The sequence below is a fragment of the Onychostruthus taczanowskii genome, unplaced genomic scaffold, assembly GCF_017590055.1.
Source record: "Onychostruthus taczanowskii isolate IOZ18803 unplaced genomic scaffold, ASM1759005v1 scaffold3, whole genome shotgun sequence".
NCBI classification, from domain to species: domain Eukaryota; kingdom Metazoa; phylum Chordata; class Aves; order Passeriformes; family Passeridae; genus Onychostruthus; species Onychostruthus taczanowskii.
The window spans coordinates 20,419,020-20,431,958 of record NW_024500349.1 but is presented as its reverse complement, the minus strand read 5'-3'; the positions used below and the strand labels follow the sequence as shown (position 1 = coordinate 20,431,958).

The window sequence follows — 12,939 nt, the reverse complement described above, 5'->3', positions numbered from 1 at the left end:
GACACCTGAGCCTTAAAGCAGATCTCTCAACCCAAAAAACAAATGCCAAGCCAGAGGCAGCTACATATGTCAAGGGACATTTTGCTGATATAAACCCAAATGCATTTGAAACCTGCTCTGTTGGATAACTGTGTCCATCTAGCACTCCAGGCCTACCTGGATGTATTCTTGTACCATCACACAGAATGTCACTTGTTTCTTGACCACATAAAGAGTGAGAAGCTAAAAAACTGTCACAGGCTGCTTTAAATTGGAGACGATCTCATCTTTAGAGAGCCCAGTGGCAAATGGAAAGGGAATTAAAAACAAACCAAAACCAACCCAAGCCTAAAACTTGAATTTCTGTTCTCTAGCCCCAATATCTAAAAAAACACCAACCTACTGTGCACTGTTCACACAGCCAAGCTGTCAGGAGATTTGTATCCTAATCCCACCTTTATTCTTTTTGGGTCATCCATTATCTTTTAAAGAAATCTCAGTTCAATGGGCCCAGGCTTTATAAAGCATGAGGAGAAGGTTATCACTCACTTCCAGTAAAACCATGAAGTGACTCAACAACCTCTTTGGACCACCAAAGCTCTGTGACTGAGCATCCTGCCCTGTCAGCTGGAGCATTTGGAGGTGCCAGCGCAGTGCAGTGTCTCTTCCAAGACCTTACAAACGTATCTGCTGAGCCTCCAGACCAGAAAAGCTCTTCTTTATGTTGCAACACCAGTATGTTGTGGTCAGCCTAAGCTGAGAGTCCAGCTAACCACCAAATTCATCCACGAGAGTGACAGCCAGGGACAGGAGCTCCTCTTCCTGAATTTTTCTGTATCCTCTGACCCCTCCTCCAACGCCAGCTGTTGCAGCACGGGGACGGGAATAGCCCCCAATTAATCACTCCTCGTTTCAGAGAGAACAAATTCTTCTGCCACGAGAAGCTACCCTACAACCAAGAGAGCCCCACTGTGACAGTGCTGACCTGCTGAAGAGCAGGAGGAGCTCTGCCCTCTCCCCCTTCTCCCAGAGCAGCAAGGTTTCCGTACCCTAGATCCGCTTAGGGCCACCAGCGCTCCTCACCCCCGGGGAGACTTAGAGAGCCTCAGAAGGAATACGTGCAAAATCCTCATCAGCTGATCAAAAGCTTTGCTTACTACTACTCCTTACGTAACCAGCAGCATCCTAATTATCCAGCTAAATGGAATGAATTCAGCTCGCCTTGGCTTCACACACTTTCACTGGATACAAACTAAGGAGCCGGGCGACTGACCCCATAGCACACCAGTGAAAACTGGAGGGGCTGGGGAGGGGGAAATGCTGGGTGAAGCCATCCAAAGTCTGCAACTGAAATGCTAATCTAGATCAGGACCAGCAAAACCTGAGTATTCCCAAAGGAAAGCCCCATTTACTGCTTGGGGTGGGGCTTTCCAGTGCTTTTTGCTCAGCCAGAGATGGAGAAGCAACAGAACAGCTGCAGCAGAGGAGTAGATGGGGCTTTTTTTTTTTTTTTTGGTGCAGTTCCCTATTGCACTGTAAGTAATCTCTGCTTTCGTAAGCAAGAATGCTTGCAATGACTGCAGAACGTACCCAAATTTTCTCTGCTGGGTCCCTCTACCCTGACTTAACACCTATATTAAACCTATTTTCTACCCTCGGTTTTCAGCTTTGGTTGTTGGGTTATGTTTGTTTTTTGTTGTTTTTTTTTTAACTGAAGCTCACTGTACTCCATCTGAGCCTTGCACGTAATGAAGTAAACAGCACCACAATGCATTCCTCAGCACAAGCCGAAGCACTAAATAGCTGCCTGGAGTCTGAGGCCGAAGCAGCTGGGGGTTGGATTACAAACGCAAAACAAATGCCAAGGCATGGCCGTAATATGTGCGATACATTGATGACCTACTGTGCTTAAATAACTCCTTGGAAAGCAGACCGGCCACTCAAAATTGGGTTTTTACACCTGAGAGAGAGAGAAGAGAAAGCAATTTGTGCTGATGGTGCAGGTTTGAAAAACACAAGGGAAAATTTTAGCAGGTGTAAAAGTTCCCCTGGTGAGAGGGGGCAGGGGGAAAATTCAGCCCAGCGCGGTCGGCACGCTGGGAGGGACAGCATTTCATGCTTCTGAAACATTTCCAAAGGGTGAAATCCCTCCCCACAGCCGCCAAGAGCAAGGCTTTCACTCAACGCAGCCAGGCAGAGGATTTCCGAGGTCGATCACAGCAATTTGAGCCCCCTCAGGTCCTTGTTTTCCTGCCTGGAGCAGAGCAGTGCTTTCCAAAGCACGTGGAGTCCCCAGCAAAAATCCCCAGCCGCAGTGCACATGGCATTTTGAAGCAGTGTATGAGCATACCACGGTCCCAAGTACACCCAAGGAAAGCTTTCCTGGGAGTTTCCTGAGTGCCTTTGGGTTCCAGACAAGGAATGCAGGGTCTCTGACTCTGTGCACAGCAGAATGAAACGAGGTGTTTTCATTCAAACAGCAAAATAAACAAAAATAAAGCAGATAAAGAGTAAAATTTTCCCAAATTTTATTTTTTTTTTACCACAAGGTAACAATTGCATGATAGCTCTACCTCTGAAATCATCAGAGAGGAAAAGCAGGGCGGTTCTCACCCACAGGGAGGTCACCACCAACACTATGTGTGTCTTATCTCAGCAAACTTCACAGCACAGGAAGGAAAATGCATCTTCTTGAGCCTTCAACACACCTACTTGGATGCTGTCACAGCTCCCCATCACCTGGCCTTCCCTAAAATCAGAGTATGGCCTAGTTTAAAGATGTTGTTGAAAGCCACGTGTTGTTAGACCACAAGCAACACTTCAAAACCTTATTTTGATGCTGCAGAGTCAGCTGTGGGAGTCTGCCCCACGCAGCTGCCACTCTGCACCAAGAAATGAGCTGCCAGCTCTCCCAGTACCCCACTTCTCCTAAAGTGCATCAAAATGGAAGCAAGTCTTTGGCCAAGACTGCAAGGTCCTGTAGCACTTCCAAGGTTTTCTGTGGAGTCACAGAGGAGCTAGCATCCACCTCTTCTTTTGCTTTTAAATGTTATGTTCAGTGCAGACAGGAACCTCTCAATCTTCAAAGACTATTTCAAAGTGGTTCTAAGGACTCAGAACTTCTTTAGTAACTCAGCAGCAGATAGGATGCTACCAGCAGCACTTCCCCAGTTCTGTCACCCTCTTGGTTAACTGGCTGGAGGAAGTTGCAGACTCTTGAACACAACACTTTAAAGCATTTGGAGATTTTTCCTTTAGGAGAACCTGGGAAAAAGGTCCCCCTTATGTTCAAATATCATAGAAATCCTAGAATGGTTTGGGTTGGAAGGGGCCTTAAAGATGATCTATTTGCAATCCCCCCTGCCATGGGCAGGGATACCCTTCCATTAAATCAGGCTGCTCAAATCCCCATCCCACTGTCCTTCTCCTGTTCCAGTGCCTCATCACCCACACAGTGAAGAACTCCCTCCCAGTATCCAATCTAAGCATACTCTCTTTCATTCTGAAACCATCCCACCTTCTCCTATCATTACACGTCAAAGGAACTTCTCCAGATTTCTTGAAGGCCGCCTTCAGACACTGAAGGTCATGCCAGAGCCTCCAGGCTGAACAATTCTTTCATTCTGAAACCATCCCACCTTCTCCTATCATTACACGTCAAAGGAACTTCTCCAGATTTCTTGAAGGCCGCCTTCAGACACTGAAGGTCATGCCAGAGCCTTTCCCAGGCTGAACAAGCCCAAACCTCTCAGAATTCCCTTAGAGAGGAGGTGTTCCATCACTTCAGTCATCTTTGTGGCCCTGTCTAAATAGCTAAACACCCCTGAGAGCACGGCATTAGAGCTGGATTCATTCAGTAGATCACCACAGCAGTGGTGGCAAGAACTTTGCTGTGTCTGGACTTTGCTGATCCTGGGCAGAGTGGCTGCCTCCAGCTGAACTGGGTGAGTAGCTGACAGCAGAAAACAAGAAAGTGCAGCAAGAAAACAAGAGCAAAATTCCTCTCTGTGCGTGCCTGATTGAAAACTTGATGGATTAAGAGGTGACTCAAACTGGGAAGGAGAAATATTTAAGGAGTCAAAAAGGACATGTGCTTCACAAACAAGAATTTGGCTCTCTCCATTTTTCTTGATGATAATATTCTCCCCAGTGAAAGATGTGAGAATGTAATATAGATGAATGTAATATAGATAAAAACTAATAAACATCCTAGTCCACACAAGAAATACCATCTCATATAGTTAATCCCGACCCTAGCAAAAAGAAGATAAAAACTCCACAGGAGATGCTGCTGGGAGAATTTTTGACAATACATCCAAGAAAAGAGTAACTCAGGCACCTCTGTGGCTGTCCTGTGCTCAGCCCCCATCCAGCCCCCAGCCCTGCCCCAGATGCTCGGGCAGGGAAGGAGCCCTCAGTGCACAACCACTGCCCTCAATTAAGGGTTCAGATAAACTCTTGGGAAGGCAGAAAATCTCCAAGACACTGGATTGGGCCTGAGAGCATTAGACTGAGACAGATGTGGAGAGACCACGAGGGGAAAGAGAGATGCTCACAAGTGCCAAGATGGATTAGGATCAGCACCTGTCCCCAGTGGACCCCTCCTGCTCCCCGCTGGATGCTCTGCTGAGTTATCTCAACTACTGCAAACTTTTCCTCTGCTCCCTCTGCTGCTGGGCCACCAGTTGAGCACAGCAGAGGAAGAGTCACCTCATCAGGGGGGTCTTGGAAAACCAAGGAAAACTCTGCTATCAGAGGAAAAGCAGCTCTCCCCACTCAGTCCCCTCACATGTGCCATTGTCTCAGGCCACCAAGTGCCTGATGGAGGCACAAGAACCAGCCACCACGAAGGAAATCAGTGCCCTCTCATGCTGCAGACTTACAGCCCTCTCCTAGTGCTGACACAGCTCAAATTTCAATTAAAAAAATGCAGGATTGTGCTCGTAGCAGAATAAATAGTGGGGGAAAATCACTATGGCAAAATACTGTTTCTTTTTCTGGGACCCACTATGTGTATGAAACCCTGGCTGGTTTTGCCAGCAGCTGGTCCACAACCTGCACAGTATTTCCAGAAGTGTTTCCAGTCCAATCTACTCAATTTAGCTAGAATAACTCACTCATTTCATAACGGCAGCTGGAGAGGTTTGAGCACTGCTGCTTTTAAAGAGGAGAAAATGTCTGGATGATTTTTAGGAATGCAAACAAAACCAAAAAAAAAAAAAAAAAAAAAAAAGAAAGAAAGATGCAAATCTTGATTCAGCTGTGATTTCACATTAGATGGCACTCTCAAATGTGATTCTACCAGGACAGCAGCAGCTTTTCCACACAGGGATTTGTACTCAAAGTTGTTATTTCTTAGAAAGAAAATCCTGGCTGCCTCTCCCAAATACAAACTAGTGCCTGGAAACAAGGGGTACAGGAGAGCCAACATGTGCACCCTCCTAATGCATGCAAGCCTCCTTGCTTCCCTGGGATGACTCCCCTGAAGATCCCAAATGTTCTTCACTTTCCTGCTGCTCCCCACAGCCCTTTGGCCCATCCTGATGTCCATCTGTGGGGGGATGGCTGTGTGGATGTCCCTAAAGCCACAGCAGTGCCATGGAGAGTGGCTCCTGTCCCACAGCCTGGCTGGTGGAAAATAAAAATAGATTCCTGTGACACCAGAGTAGACATGGCACCTAGACCTACTTTATCTAAAAGCTCGCTTCTTCCTCAGAGGATGAGGTGATTGGTTCATTTTTATATTCCCAGGGTACAGAATCACAAATCCCAACACCAGAAGAGACCCAGCACAACTGGTGCACAGGACCCTGCAGACCACACAGAGCCAATGTCTGGATTACAGTGTGGTTTAAAGGGCACCAGCAGGGAATCAGGGAGACGAGTGCTGGGACAAGGAGGATCAGGAACGTTGGATGAGATGCAACTGCAGAAGGGCAGAAAGAGCAGAGCACCCGGCTCGCTTGCGGCTGCGGAGCTCCCCTCCCTGCATCCTCGTGGGACAGGGAGCATCAGATCTTTCTCCTGGCTCTTCCCACTCTGGCTGCACCCAGCAGAGAGCACAATGAGAAATGCAGCCCCAGCCCAGCACACCACTGCACCCAGGGGGATGTAGATGGGACAGAGGAGCAGCCAGCTCACCAGCCAGCTGCTGGGTTTTGGGAAACGCAATGAACTGAGAAGCTGCTGCCTTTCCTCCTGGAGACAACACACGTGCCAATGAAAACTGAGAAAAACACGATCTTTCAGCAACTTCTGCTCCCAATGACAGGCACTTCATTGCCTCAAACATCTCTGCACCTGTTCTGCCAGTCCAAGCACCAGGAGCTGGAAAAAGGGCAGGGCACCCAACAGCTCCCACGCCAAGGCGGGACTGCTGGGATCTGCTGCCTGCTGATGGCACGCTCCAGACTGTACAGTCATGGAAAGCTGGATGGCAGGCTTGAGAAACCCTCACCCTGGCACAAAGTCAACAGAAAGTATCACCATGCCTCAAAGCCAATGCTGTTACACAAAGACCAACAAAACCAAGCAGAGCAGCAGTTGTGAAGTGCTACCCAATCTTAAAAATACTAGACCCCATTGAAAAAAAAAAATAATTACAGTATGGAGAGGTGCTTTATTTTCTGTAACCTCTGGCTGAATGCTTCCTAGGGGAGGGACTGCTGGAGCACAGGCAGGATGCTCTGGTATCTCCCTCCTCTTGGAAGCACACTGCAAACTTGCAGCTCCTCCATGACAGAGGGCTAAAAAGGGAGCAAGAATCTATTGGTCCCGCTTACAAGGGAACATGCACCACATCATCCATAAAACCTAAGCAGATGGATCATTAAGAGGTTTCTGTTTGACAGAATGGATGCACAAGTTTAAGTACACAACAGCATCCCAACATGCTCCAAGTGAGGCACCAAACATGTCAAGGATCCAAGCAAACTTAAGAGACTCATGGAAAAATAATACGTCTTCACCACAGAGTGAAAGAACTCTCATTTAATGTGGCTGTAATTCAACCTGAAGATTAATATGTTGTAAGGGTCTAAAGCAACTCCAAACCAGCCCCGCCACTTCCATTTCAAACCTTCTCTTTTCAAACAAGCAAAATGTCAGATGGCATCAGGTCAGCCTCAAATGGGATTTCTCTTCCCCTGCTCTGACTGCGAGCCACTTACCCAGCTTACCTTGAAGGACATGTGCTACAGATCAGCTGAGGTGAAGCCTGGAAGGACACAGGTTGTTATTTGCAGATGGAAGGTTTGCACATGCACACAGTCACCTCCGTGTTTTGCAGAAAAGATTCTTTTTTCACTTGAAAAATATTTATGTCAGCCACTACAAGCACTTGAGGAGAAGAAGTGTGCAATGTGCTCTGGAGAGGCAAGAAACAAGAAACCACTGCTGGGTTTTGGAGCAATATCCTTGTTACAGAAGCTCTCCACAACTGGATTTTGTCTTTTCTTGGCCAACATAGGGGCAAGATTTCCAAAGTTCATACTTTTACTGACAAATGAGGGGAATTAGTTCATCAGTCACTTCCAGAAAATCTATGTCTTGCACCAAAATCTGATCTGCGTCAGCCCCAGCGTCCAGGCCTGGCTAAATGCCACCACAGCTCACAAGAAGGTTGAGCCTCATGCCTTTACAGAGAAGGAAATTGTAAGAAAAATTTAGGTAGCTACATCTCTTAAAAAGATATCAGCCTGAGACACATAACTTCCAAGCTGTTTCCCCCACCCTGTATCTCCAGGAGATTTCTAGGTCTGCTCTGGTACCCACAAATGCCCCACTGCCCTGTGCATGTTCTCAGTTACACATCTGACAAGAAACATCAACCTCTTCAGGGGAAATTCAAAGGGACATCAGTGCTGAGAATGCTCAGGAACACCTCCCTGTTACTTTATAATCACTGATTCACATCCCAGGGAACCTGCATTGAGCCCCTGGCATGTCCACACCCCAGTGGGTGCCACCACCTTCCTGCACCCCCATGTGCCCAAGTGTCCCTTGTCCAGCCCCAAGAGCTGAAAGCCAACATTTCAGCAGGAAGGGTTTAGCAGAGGGATAAACAGACGTGTAAGAGATGCAGACACCATAAAATAATAGAGTCATAGAATAGTTTGGGTTGGAAAGGACTTTAAAAATCATGTAGGTCCAGCCTCCCCCTTCCACTAAACCAGGTTGTTTTAAATCACATCCAGCCTGGCCTTGAACACTTCCAGGGGTGGGATCCACAGAGAAATAATAGAGTCATAGAATAGTTTGGGTTGGAAAGGACTTTAAAAATCATGTAGGTCCAGCCTCCCCCTTCCACTAAACCAGGTTGTTTTAAATCACATCCAGCCTGGCCTTGAACACTTCCAGGGGTGGGATTCACAGAGAACCACTGCTTCTCTGGGAAACCTGTGCCAGAACCTTACCACCCTCACAGTGAAGAATTTGTTCCTAATATCTAATCTAAATTTTCCCTCTTTCAGTTTAGAGCCATTATCCCTTGCCCAATCCCTCCATGCCCTCCCCAGCAGTCCCTCTCCAGGTCCCCTGCAGCCTCTTGAGGTACCATAAGGTCACACCAAGACCTTCTCTTTTCCAGGCTGAACAATCCCAGTTCTCTCAGCCTTTCCCCATAGGAGAAGTGCTCCATCCTTAAATGTTAAATGCTCAATTTGTCAATGTTAAGTCATGTGATATCAAGATCCGGAGGCAGAAGAGGACAAACAAAAAATAATGGAAGCACTGACAGGCTGCCTTGTCTCTCTTCCTGCAAATCTTCCCGTTACTCCACTCCTTCCTCTCTAAATCGTGTTAATGCTCCATGTTCCCCTTCCTTCTCTTCCCTGGGAACTGGGCCCTCTAAAGCTCCAAAACTGTGATAACCCAAACAAAACCAACCAAACAAAAACACAAATAAAAACCAACACTTCCTCCCCCACCAAAAAAACCCCAACAAACAACAAAGCAAAGAAAAACATCCTTCACAAAACTATTCATTTTATACCTTATCTTTTTAAACAAACTTTGTATGCCACTAAACCCAAGCATTATTTTAAACACATATTTTCTGGTGCTATATCAGCTCTGACAAGAGAAAGGAACTGTTGCTTTTCCTTGTCAGATTCATCTGTGGTAAATAAATAGCAGAAAGCCAGTGAAACAAACTATGAGGGTTTTCTTGCTTTGTTTTGGTTTTGGGGCTTTTTTTTTCTGAGTGCCATTGAAGAAGAAACACCTAAACAAAACCATTACATTCATGGTGCTGACCACAACACTTTAAGTCCATGAAACCTCAATAAATATTTTTACAATGAAGCCTGCAAGAAGAGATAATACTTCAGACATTTATAGGACTTTTATTTCTCTATAAATGTATCATGAAAGTTGAAAACACTGAGTTATTATTTCCATTCTAACTTTCCATTCTAACTTTGAAAAAATTAGGGAAGAAAGGAAAAAAAGATGCCAGAATATTTTACTAAGAAGAGGTTTTTGTGAAAGACCTCTCTCAGGAGCTCCCATTAACTCATTCTGGCTGCTTCTTTGAAGCCACATCAACAGCAATAATTTAATTTACAGTCCAGATAAAAGACATTTCCAAAGACACAAGGGGAGGGAGAAGGGGGTTAGTAGGGCATTCCCAGTTTAATTCAGTCCAGCTACCTGCTGCCTGTTTGGGATCTAACTCCTGACAGCTCATCCCCCACCAAACAAGAGCTGCAGCAGAAAACAGTGTCCCAGATACCCAGGGGATAGGAGGGCTGAGTGTCACACAAGAGTACCCTGCAAGGTCTATAAATTGCAGCCAAAATGGATCTAATCACAGCAGGCACTGCAAAAAAAATGTGGCAAGCATGGTCCTGCTGGGAAGAGGAGATGAGCCCAGGACAGGGGATGCTCCAGCCAGAGGATTTGATTCAGCTCCCCACCAGGGCTCTTGGAAGAAAAGGAAGGGGAAAAGAAACAAGCAAAAAGCTTTGTGAGCATCCACTTGAAAACATCTGCTTAGGAGATGGATAGATAAATAAAAAGCTTTTATCACACATGGTTTTAAGGAGAATAGACCAATTGCAAATTGTCACCAGAGCCCCAGTGGGAGAGCCAGAAGATCCCCAAATGGTTTGGGTTGAAAGGAGCCTAATAGATCATTTGATTCCAATCCCCTGCCATGGACAGGGACACCTTCCACTGTCCCAGGCTGCTCCAAGCCCTGTCCAACCTCGCCTTGGACACTGCCAGGAATGGGGCAGCCACAGCTGCTCTGGACAATGGAGAGGATTACAGCCCCAGTGGGGAAAAAGAGCAGGGACAGGTTTCTCCAGTTCTAGGTAGGCTCCTCCAGCTGTGAGGAGCAACAGGCACTTGGGGAGGGGAAGGGAAGAGTTAAGGGGAAACACAGGAGGATCGACAGGACCATCACAGCAGGGTGATCTCTCCAGTGATGGAGATGCTGCAAGAGGGTCCCTGCCCCATCACTCCTCTCCTGGACTGAACTGTGGAGATTGACTTCAGAACACCCTTCCCTGCAAACTGCAGATAAAAATCTGTAAAGATATCTAATCTGTACCAGAGTCTGGCTTTCCTGCCCAGCACTGCTGATGAGCTCAGCAGCGGTGTCCATAAAAATACCCTGGCAAAATCCCTGCACACACACAAGCAAAAAAAAATCCACCAGGCTCAGCTGCTTTTGTTCTGGTAAGCGAGGAAACAATTACTGAAGCTGGAACAGGCAACTTCTTGTAAAGGGAAAGAAAGGTGGAGAGGACACAAACAAAAATCAAAACAATCAAATAATGAGAAGTAGGCAAGTTGCTTGAGAAGTGATAAAAGAAAAAGGTTAATAAAGACTCACAAACCAAGCTCATGCATCACTTGCTACTGGCCACGTTTCCCATTAGGAGAAACCTCCTGTAAACACTGCATCTGACCACTGGGCAAACCAGGATGGACACAGGCATGAAAAGGAGGTGACCAACACGAGGTAGGGACAAGTCCAACACCTTAGAGGAGGTGCCTGATCCTGCAGCACCAAAAGAGCTGCTGGCAACAGGGTGGTGCCATAAAACAACAAAAACACTATGTCTGAAGAAAGCAAGCAATGACAGGCAAACACTGCCTCTGTCCAGCTGACAAGAGCCGACCTGCCCCTGCAGATATGGTGGCATCAATTCCTGCCCTGATCTTCCTTCCCAGGATTTCTCACTACCCCATGAGGAGCTGGATTTTTGCTGCTACATCCCTCAGGGTCATTTAGAAGATGTAAAACATTGCTTTTCATTTAAAGAAAAATATTTTCCAGCCCTCAAGGAAGGGGAAAAGAAATACAGAAAAGCACAAAAACATGATTAATGTGCATTCTTCTACCTGAAACCCCAGAAAACAAAACTAACCTCATTATATTTGTTGCTGTTTGCTTTCCCAATATCTAAAGCCAGGTTTTAGTGGGAGGCAGAGAGGGAGGGAGGGAACACAGCAATGAACTCATCACTTCTACCACACTGAAAACAATCTGCTCCTCGGACCTGTCTGTCCAGCGTCGTGATGGAAGGGGATGAGCAGCAGTATTTCACACTCCCAGATCCATGGTCTACATCCATAATCAGCTCTCCAGTACCTCCACAGGCTTCACGAGAAGATCCAAGCAGATTTATAGGAGGCTGATTCTGGATTACTAGTCCCCAAGGAAATTTTCCTCCCAACACCCACAAGTCAGAGGTTGATTTATACCCAACCTATAATAGACTCTGTTCCTTAGAGACAACTCCTTGTCTTCAACCCCGCTGCCATTGCTGAAATGGGAGATTTGGCTTGGTTTAACAGTTGTGGAGTTTATAAATACTGAAAGCAGCACTCAATTGAGGCTGGAGACACTTAAACTACCTTAGACCAACGGGATGCCACGCAGTAAGGAGCAGTAATGAGAGGATGGCACATTCATAACCTAAAGTTTTCATTAAAAACTTGCAGCCCAAGGAAGCTCACCCCTCCAGAGCAGAAACACTCAGTTCTCCTAATTACCCAAAGAGCAAATCTTTGCATGAACCAGGGAGTCCAGGGGAGAGCTCCTGAAGAGCATGTGGATCCATTAGGCAGGAACTGGGGAAGAACCAGCCAGGGGGCTGTAAATGAGGTGGAGCACAGCCCATTCCTGACGCCACTCAGCACCCCAGCGTGCATCACACAGCAAGCTGCTGCCACCAGCACCAGGCTGGGAGCCCCTGAAAGCAGATTCAGGGGAAAGCAGGACTCCTGAAAAGAAGTTGCTAGATACCAAAGTCCCTGGGTGGAGCTTTCTCCACCTGCAAGCACAATACAGTCTCTTCTCCAGTTTTTACTTGTTTTTAAAGGTGTAATGTGCTATCTGAGCAGAGCCACAGCACACACTGCAAGACTACGTGGTGTTTGTCACGTCATCCGTACAGAGGTGATGGAAGCCACCAAATCCTTGACTCTACAAAGCCCTGAGAAGGAAGCTCTGCTGAAGGACAGAGCTAACTATTATAGCTGTGCAAAGTCAGATCTAACTGCCAGTAACTGGGAAATATCCATTTATCTATCCAACTAGAAAAATATCTGCTGGTTAAAGAAACAGCAGTTGAACAAAGAAATGGCAAGCGTTGGCTATGTTTTACAATGCACAAGTCAGAGCCACAAAAATACGTTCCTGGGAGTGCCAACATCCCAATGAAAACAAATCCCAGAACATAAAAAAAGGGATAAAAGTACAATACAAACCTCTTTCTTTCCCCCACAATTCTGCCCCGTGACCGTGTGCCACAGAAACAAATCTGGCTTGGGTAGAAGGCTTTTTTTCCCACCAAAAGAAACAATTAAACCCCTTTTGTTTGTGTTTATAGCAAAATTAATGCCAACCACTAATAAATTCTGGTTTTGTGGAGTTTTATGGGGTTTTTTTTATTGTTTAAGAGCACAAACCAAACTGAGTGGTTGCTCTTTCCAGAATGTCTCCTC

The 12,939-nt window shown here is 46.3% G+C and overlaps 1 protein-coding gene across 1 annotated transcript in view; it reads right to left on the bottom strand.

Moving 5' to 3' along the window:
- Positions 1-12,939, bottom strand: part of ACVR2B (activin A receptor type 2B) — a 97,972-nt gene that overhangs the window by 73,078 nt on the left and 11,955 nt on the right. The window lies entirely within an intron of this gene.